This window comes from Mirounga leonina, unplaced genomic scaffold (genome assembly GCF_011800145.1).
Source record: "Mirounga leonina isolate KUSES-001 unplaced genomic scaffold, KU_Mleo_1.0 Mir_54, whole genome shotgun sequence".
NCBI lineage: Eukaryota > Metazoa > Chordata > Mammalia > Carnivora > Phocidae > Mirounga > Mirounga leonina.
In genome coordinates this window covers 9,703,102-9,712,759 of record NW_023270812.1, presented here as the reverse complement: position 1 = coordinate 9,712,759, position 9,658 = coordinate 9,703,102, and positions in this window count along the sequence as shown.

The following is a 9,658-nucleotide window of genomic DNA, read 5'->3' as shown; positions in this document are numbered from 1 at the left end:
AATCTCAAGCAGACTCCCCACCAAGCACAGAGCCTGTTGTGGGGCTCTGTCTCACGACCCTGAAATCATGACCTGAGTCAAAGCCAAGAATTGGATGCTCCACTGACTGAGCCACCCAGATGCCCCAACTAAATTTATTTTAAACCAATGTAGCACTCTTTGTATTTTAACTGGAGAGTTTAGCCCATTAACATTGATTGTAATTTCTTATATATTTTTATTTATTTCTACCCTTTTAGTTTGTGTATGGTTTAGTTTGATTTTGCCTTACTTACAAACCAATTAGCCTATTAATTTTTGTGGAAGAAGACATAAGCTTCAGGGATCAGAAAGAAAGGACTTTATTATGCAAGGAATAGAAAGTGGTATGGATACTATATTGGCATAGGTTTCCTTTTCCCCCAAGTTCCAAGGGAACATTGGCGTGGGGGGCAGATAGATACCACGCTCGCCGTGAAAGTGAATCCCTGTTGAGAAACACTGAGCTTGGGGGACCTGGTGTTTTATAACAAGTGGTAGCAAGCCTGCTCTTTGTCTTGGAGAAAAACATGACTTCATCCCTCAAGGATGCTTTCTGCCAGAACAATCCTGAGAAACGGCCAGGTTAAGAGTGGGCAGTCCCTTATGTTTTCACCTACTCAGCAAGAACAAATAGAGAATGCAGAGACACTCGGGGCCCATGGTGGCTGCACTCTCAACCAGACATTAGATGTTAACTCTAATTACCATCCTGCTGTATATGCTGCTATTTAAATCAAGATTTCATTTCTAACTCCATGTAAGTCCACAGATAGTGCAATACTTTGACTTTTTTTTTATGCAGTTCCTAAGTGTTTAGCTTTACCCGTAAGTGTCATTGTCAGTCAAATTTCTCAGGTTGTTGATCTAGAAGTGTCTTTATTTTGCCCTTATTCTTTTTTTTTTTTTTTAAGATTTTATTTATTATTTGACAGAATGAGACAGCGAGAGAGGGAATACAAGCAGGGGGAGTGGGAGAGGGAGAAGCAGGCTTTCCACGGAACAGGGAGCCCAATACGGGGCTTGATCCCAGGACCGTGGAATCATGACCTGAGCCACAGGCAGACGCTTAACGACTTAGCCACCCAGGTGCCCCAATTTTGCCCTTATTCTTGAAAGATATTTTGCAAGGTAGAGACACTGAAGTTATAATTGTTTTCCCTCAGCACCGTTTACTTATTATTCCGCCCTTCTGTGCCTTCCAACAATGCCACTAGGATGTCCGATGACATTCTAATTAACATTCATTTGTAGAAAACCTGTCTTCTGGTTGCTTGGAAGAAGCATTCTGCAGGTTGAATATGTATTTAGGGACAGATTTCTTTTTATTTAATCCTCCTTGGGATTTGGGGGGGCTTCATAAATATGAGGATTGGCGTATTTTATCAACTCTGAAAAATTCTCAACCGTTGGCTCACCTCTTTGAATAGTGAGTATCTGTTTGTTTTTCTCTCACTGTAAGACTCACACACTGGATTTTTCTCCCCCTGTCTTCCATGTATCTTACACTGGCTTTCATATTTCTTGTCTTTTTGACTTTCCTGTTTGTACTCTGTCAATTATCATCCAATCTAACTTCTCCTTTATTAACTACTTATTTCTTGGGCTTTGTCTAAACTGCTCTTTATCTATTGAGTTCTTAATTTAAATCACTGCAGTTTAATTTTTAAAGGTCTGCTTATGTTAACAAATCTGCTTCATCTTTTGTTATCTCTAGTTTCCTTGTAATGCTTTCCATCTTTCTTTTTGTGTTCTAAACATGTTAAACATATTTTATACTATTTATACAAAAATTTCAACCTCTCTATCTTTGCAGGTCTGATTCTGCTTATCTCTGCTGACTCTTGCTCATGGTAGCTATTTCCTCGTATTTGTAGCAATTTACGATTGCAAGTCATGTTCCTTAGAATGTTCTCTGTTTAAGCTTTGAGACATGTTAAAAATAGTTCCTCCAGAGTACTTGTATTTGCTTCTGCCTGGTCCTCAGGATGCTGCAATCTGAGACCATTAAAAAGTAAATGTTTGGCTTGGGGTTTTTCAGGCTGGTAGTGTGAATTTTGGCCTGGAACTGGCCTAACTATGAGCTGCAGGAGGCTGACAGGAGGAACTCTGTCCTGTGCCATTTCCAGAGCTCACACCTGAATAAGAAAGTCTCCTCCCAGAGTGAGGCTCTCCCTGCTTTCCCCCTACAGTCTGCTCTGTGGGGACCATGATTTTCAGCAGAGTGGCTCTGACCTGACCTCCCGCCCTGCACTGCCCCAGGCTCTCTCCAGGTCCCGTTTTCCAGACCCTGCTGAAACTCAGGTCTGGACTATGGGAATTGACATCAGACTCCAGGACAAACATGACTTCCTCTTAGGGCATATCTTCTTATCCTCAGTTTTTGCCTACATTTGTGTTCCCCTAATTACTATTAGATCAGCCATGCTTTAAAAAAGAGGATATTCTTCTCGTTCTACCTAGCCTTTTTATGTGTCTCTGGAAGGCTCCCTCTGCATATGTAATCCATCACATGACCAAGAATGACACCCCCACCCCCACCCCAGCCTCCTCCTGAGGTTCTCTGATGAGAAGGATGCACCACAGGGACTATATCCCAGGGGATTAAAGCCTGTAGCTTTCAGTGTCTCTGAGAATTTCTTTTATGTGTTCATCTAGTTCCCATCTCTAACAGAAGTGTTTAGTGTTTGGAATGCTATAGATGTCTATGAATTATTGTTTAAAAGATGAGTATTTTTTGCTAAGAAAAACTTCTGGCAGAGATTATACATTCTCCTTTGTACCCATTCCAGGTCTTGAGGGACATTTCTATTTTGAGGATTTTTTTTTTCCTTTTTAAGTTACAGGAACTCTTCCTGCTATAGTTTTCACCTGTTTCCTCTTTCCTGCTAACTCCCTTCCTCTTAACGTTCCTCTGTAATTTATGTGTAGGCTCAGACTGACAAGAAAAACCCCCCTGTCTCTGTTCATGATAAGGTTTTCTCACATACTGTCGGACCAAATGCTCTGTTCACTCGGATGCCTGCTTGCTGGCTGTCTTCCTCACGGAAGCTCACCGTCATGGCCATGGAATGAGAAGTGTGTGTGTTCGTCTCCTTAGGCTGCAGAACATAGCACAGCAGATGGGTGGCTGGACACTGCATGTATTTGTTGTCTCACACTTCTGGAAGCCAGAGGTCTGAGATCGAGGTGCTGAGGGCCACACCCCCCTGACACGTGTAGGGGGCTTCTTTCTCACCTCTTCTGTGTGTCGGTGGTGGCCGTGATGTGCCTGGACCAGTGGCTGCACCGCTCCAATTTCTGCCTCTGTTGTCACATGACCTTCCTACAAGGACACCTGTCACATTGGATTAGAGCCCACCCTACTCCCATATGCCCTCATCCTAACTAATAACATCTGCAACAACCCTGTTTTCAAATAAGGTCACATTCTAGAGGCTGGGGGTCAGGACTTCGATGTATCTTTTTAGAAAAGGACACAATTCAACCCATAACAAACAACATGGAAACACTAGTAGGGTCAAACCCAGAGGTTCTACAGATGCTGTCACCTCCCAATAAAGAATGGTCCTTTTGCCCCTCCTCTATTGATGAGTAGAAAAGACCAAGCACATTTTCGCCTCTACATGAAATGTTTTCAGAGTTCTTCTTTTGGCCACATGCTAGGGTCCCTTGGCTCTCAGTGCTATTTCATGTAATAAGCCCCCCTTTGGTGTCCCTGTGTTGTCTCGTGAGTAAACTGACCTTTAACAAGAAGACCCAGTCATTATGCACCAAGGCATTCCCAGCATCTGTCCCCACACCCGTGAGGAGGCCTGTGGAGGCCACCACCCAGACTTCTGTCTGTGAGACACTCTGTCCACAGGATGTTGGCCTCATGGCATTTCTTGACCACGTGTAATTGTCTAAGGAAATGAGGGTCTTAGCCTGTCACCCTCTTGGTTGCCTCTCCCTTCTTTGATTTCTTTTGATACACACCTAGTAAAATTCCAGACACGTTGCCATGCACTCACAGACAGGCAGATCTTGCTTGGACACTTTCATCTGTGTAAGTTTAGGCAGTAGGCTCAGCTCCTTGAGCCTCATAAGATGGGGTTCACTGCGTCCATTCCGCAGTTTTTTTAAGTATGTTATACAGATGAAATAGTAGAAATGGCCCAGCTCTTGGTAACCAGCCGATCTCTGAAAGTAGTCACCATAAAACCCCTTTAAACAAACGTAGGAAGGGTTGCAGACGGTGGCTGTCCTGTGTGTTTCCTCATTGGTGGGAGAGGCAGACAGAGAAGCCAAGAGTCATTGTCTGGTGCTGTGAGTAAAACGGGGAGCCTGGGGAAGGCACCCTCACGCAGCCTGCAGCGTGGAGGGGTTTGGGTAGGTTTCTCGGGAGCGACATGGCCCTGTGCCGTGAAGGGGGAGAGAGGCGATGCCAGTGGGTGGAGGCAGGCGGGCATCCCGGGCAGTGACCACAGCACCCACCGTGTGGTGGACACGGGAAGCCCATCTTCACGTAGTGTGTCAGCGTGGCCCAGCCCGAGTTCTGGGGCAGGAAGGAGGGCAGACGGTGAGGAGAGGGAATGGTGACCAAGAACAGCACACCTGCTCCGCTCTGGAGTTTGTGCTTCTCCTGGACGACCTGGACACCTGTGGTGCATGGGGTAACTTGACTCGGTTTGCTTCTAGAAAGATCTTTTTAGTAGCAGGACAGTGGATGGGTTGTGAGGGATAGCATCTAGCCGGAAATTACTGTATTCTGACAGGAACTGATGGGGCCTAAACCATGTCCCCGAGAGCAGGGCTGGAAAGAAGGGGAGATGTGAAAAATACCGAGAAAGTCTCACCAACAAGGCTCTGTGCGTCGGTAGACTTCGGGAATAAAGAAGCGCCAGAAGTGAATGTAATTCTTGCCTCCCAGTTTGGGCCACGGGGTAAACGGTTGTGCCGACAGGGGACAATATAGTTTAACAGGGAGCTTTCAGATAAAAATTCTAGAATTGGGGGTCTACTCCTTCCCTAGTCATGTCAGTAGCTTTCTATGTGAAACTCTAGGATTTTAGCAAATAACAACTTTGGTGAGCAGTTTACAATTTGCAGAGCACTTCCACATTTTGCTTTAACTGCCCAAAACTGCCACATTTGTAGGTGACAACCTCCTGAGGAAGGAGCACAGGTTCCCACCCCCGCCCGACCCCCTCCGGCGCTGAACTCACCACGATTCTCAGACTTGGCCCTCGGGCATTTCGGATGCAGAGGGGCTGTCCTGTGCGCTGTACCCCACCCCTGCCTCTGTAGCATCCCTCCCTTCCCCCCCCCCCCGCCGTGACAACCACACCTGTCTCCAGACATTGCCAAGTGTCCCCCTGGGGGACAAAGTCAGCCCCACTTGAGAACCCTGTTCTAGAGGCTCAGAGTTTCAGGAAAGGTCAAGTCACAGTGGGGACAGTGGATAGAATTCGGATATTTCACATCCGATGTGCGTCCCATGGAGCAGCCTCGGGTAGCACCCCACACAGCCGGCTCCCCGCCTCCCGCAGCTCTGGTGGGTCTGCTCTCTGAGGCTCTTACATTCTACATCCAATAAATGCTGCAGGCGGAGTTCGCGTCCGGTCCCGCGGGCAGCAGTCCTGCCGGCTTTGCTGGCGCCGGTGCCCTGGGCGTGGAGCGAGCAGGGACCGTGACCGCATCTGGGGAGTTCTCGGAAGCCTGGGTTTAATGTGGATTTCTCTAGAGAGCACAGCTGCGTGTTTCCGCGAGGCACCTCGAGTAAGAAGTAGTCAAGACCACTGGAGGTTTTGTTGCTGTTTTCAGATGACACGGGGGTGCATGGGGGCCGCAGGCCTGTGTCTGGAGGGGCTGTGCGCACAGATGCTCGGGGCGGGGGGTCATTCTCGCTCTCCTGCTCCTCTCTGGTTAGTGCCAATGCTCAATCACGAGCCCTGGTCTGCAAGGGGGGTTATTTCCGTCCACCTCGCACTGAGGGTGCCACCCTGCGGGACCCCCACTGGGCAGGTGACTTCCGTCCTCTGAGGCCCTCACTGCTGTAAATGGAAGCTGGACACCATTCTTGACTTATAACTGGTTTGTTGTAACTTGTAACTGGTTTGTTGACCAAACGAGGCTCGAAACACACCTTTCGGTACTTATCAGAGTGAATGACGGGGAACCACATCAATTTGCATAGTTTTTTCTTCCCACTCCTGAATAACAGACAATCATGTTTGTTTTCAGTTTTAAATACTTGATTAAGAAATTAGTATTTCCAGTCCTATGGACTGGCCAGACGCACAGTCTCTTTGCCTGGCTTGAGGCTGTGTCAGGCTGGGAGGCTGCTGGGATCCTGCCACGGTCAGGGTGGGAGGGGAGGAGATACAGGGAGAGAACAGACTCACTGGAACTGGTCTGCACACAGGTGGCCTCACTCTGATCCTTTTTCTCATGGAGAGCTGTCTTGTCTTCTTCTGGGGTTACTGCAGCTGGAGACCCCCCTACCCGGTCTGCACGCACTTACAGGATCTAGAATTCTTCCCTCAGCCCTGGGCCTGGTGCTGCACACTTCTGCTCCAGACAGCATCTCAGAGACCCCCAGACTTGCCCCCTTTATCACATGGCCACACCTGGTCTTTAAGAAACCTTCTTGCACCCTTCCTCCTGCAAGTCCTGTGAACATAGGTCCATTCAGTGAACAGCGCTTCCTGAGCCTCCCCAGAGCAGTGACCATCTCTGCTCTCTAGAACTCAGACCTGAACTGCATTCACAGCAAATCACAACGCTCACGGTGGGGCTTGAAGCCAAGCAGGTGGCACCCCCCTACCCGGTCCTTCGAGTGGAAGGAAAGGAAGGACAGTACAGATTTTGCCAAAGTTACCTTCCTTCTAAAAGCCACCCTCTCCTTCCTGTCCAGGGCGTATTCTGTTCTCAAAGAAGGGGGAATTCCAGGGTGGACCAGACCTCAGTTATTGTTTCTGAAATTCTGAAATTATATGCCTCAGGTGTCCTGGGGACTCAATAGACCTTTAATTTTCATTAATCAATCATGAAACCCCCTTTGCTCTAAATTCTCAGTAACCCTGTTCTTCTACAAGCTGGGACCCCACCTCCTCTGCCCAGGACAAATGGCTCCTTATCCCCAGGGGTCACCCCAAATACCACCTCCTCCCCTTAGGACCAACTTCTCACTTATCTCCGAACACATAGCATTTCCTTACACATTTCTTTCGCATTGCATAAAAACTGCATCGTGTTTGTCTATCCGCTTACCTTCTCTTCATGCAGCTGTGAACTTCTGCTGGTCAGGAGCCGTGCCACAGTCTTCTTTGTATCCCTAGGGCTGAGCACGGCACCAGGCACCAGGAGGTGTCCGTGACCACTCGTGGGACCAAGGTGAATGCACGTGGCCAGTCCTCGCTTATAGGCAGCAGCAGAGAACGTGGCATCCCGCTTCCCATGTTCAAGGCAGGGAAAGACTCAAGGTCACCAGGGGGCTGCTGAGCTTGGTCTTCTCTCCAAGCCTCCCTCCCTCCCTCTCCACCATCAGGGCACAAGCTCACCCCCCCCCCCGCCCCCGTATTTGGGAGGGATCATCCAGGCCCAGGTGAAAGCGGGCCTGATATCTACTGCATGTTTGGTGGTCTGGAGGTATTCATTGTATTAGCACAGGAACTGGTGGTAAATGATTTTTAGATATTTTGATAGACTTAGTTTACCAGGTTAAAGATAAAGGCAAACAGAAATGTTCTAGCAATGAAATTATTTCTACAGTTGAAAATATGAAAGCTTTTTTTTTTCTTTTGAAACTCCAAGTCCAATAGAGCAGTTTGGTTGCACTCAAATGTGGGGGATCATGAATGCCCCATAAGACATTTCCTTTCCAATTCTGTTACACCAGGTCAGCATGCTCTTGGGGTAAAACACAAGCCCTGATCTAGGCCTGCCGGAGGCTTTTGTCCTGAGCTGGTACAGTTGGCATACGGTCTCCGCCCCCATCTCCCCCAGTGAAGCTTGTTAGAACTGGCCCCTTCCTCATCCCAGGGGCTGGTGACCAGCCCAGTGTCTGTGGACCATCAGCTGCTCTCTGCCAGAGCGGCAACATGGCCTAGTCCTGGCCTGTCTTTGCACTTGTTTAGAGACAAGATGCCTCAAGGGAGGGCCAGGGAGAAGGGGAAGCCTCTGGGGGTAAGAAGCTATCTCCTGGAGTAGGGATAATCGCCCTCCAGCAGAACCCTTGAGGGAAGAAGGAACCGTTTGTTTTTTTTTTTTTTTAAAGATTTTATTTATTTATTTGAGAGAGAGAATGGGAGAGAGAGAGAGCATGAGAGGGGGGAGGGTCAGAGGGAGAAGCAGATTCCCTGCTGAGCAGGGAGCCCAATGCGGACTGGATCCAGGGTCTCCAGGATCATGACCTGAGCCGAAGGCAGCCGCTTAACCAACTGAGCCACCCGGGCGCCCCGCAGGAACCAGTTTTGACATGCATATTTTCATCTTAGAGATGCACAATGGGGACACAGAACAGGCCAGTGTGCTCAGGCTCTCCAAGCAAGGACGTGGCAGCACCCAGCGTCCACTCTAAACTCTGCGCTCACCACTACCCGGCCTGTGCATCCATTAAACCCCAGAGAGCTTTTGTGACCTCACCTCCTGACCCAGATGCAGTGTGAAATGGCCAGTTCTCATTTGGGGCATCCGCCCTCCCTACTCACTTTAGCAAAGATAGCCCTTTACAGGGATTAATGCAACCTTTGGCTTAGCTGAGCAGATGACAGGACACTTGGGATTTTTCACAATCTACCTGGCAAAAGAGCGAATCTTGTCACACAGTACCATATGCATGAATGTTTCTGTGCTGACATTGTTTGACCTTATTTTAAACATTGACTCAACACGTGCACATTGCACAAGAGTAAAACGGAAGAAGCTGCTCGGAGCTCGGAGCTCAAAGATCTGGAACTGTCTATAGCCCTCTAGTGAGCCTTTCTAGGGGGAAAAACAAATGTGTTCCCTTTAAGGCAAATCCCCTCCAGCCCTACAACCGGCAGCCGGCCTCAGAGAGCCCTGCCTCAGGACACGGTGCTGGGCCTGGTAAGTCATCCGTTTGGACAATTTTCTATATATGGAGTGGGAGGTCATGGAGAACGGATGTGTCTTTGTTCTCCAAGCACTGCCAACGGCGGTTTCCCCAGACCGCGTGGGGGTCCGTTCACCCCGGGGAGTGACAGACGGACCCGCAGGTTCGGGCGCCCGGGCTGCGGGGCCGCGGCGGGGAGAGGCGCGGTGCAGAGCGCCCTGCGCAGGCTCACGGAGCCCCTCGGATTTTGTTTCATTTTCCAGAAATGTTTGCTAATTAACAAAAGTTTTGTTCGGCCCAGAAGAGCACTATGCCAACGTGCGTACGTGGCTGTTTTAAGGAAGGACACCATGACGACGCCCCCCAGCCAGAAAACAGCCCAGCAGGGCAGCGGGGCAGAACAGAGGGCAGGCGCCCGAGCCGCGGGGGCGCCCGCACCCCCTGCGGGGCGCAGCGCAGCCGTGGTCCGCGGGGCGCGTCAGGCGTGCGTCGCCCAGGGCGCCGAGCGGGGGTGCGGGCGGGGGGCGGGGCCGCGCGCGGGGAGTGCTCGGAGGGCGGGGGGGGGGGGGGCGGGGGGGGGCG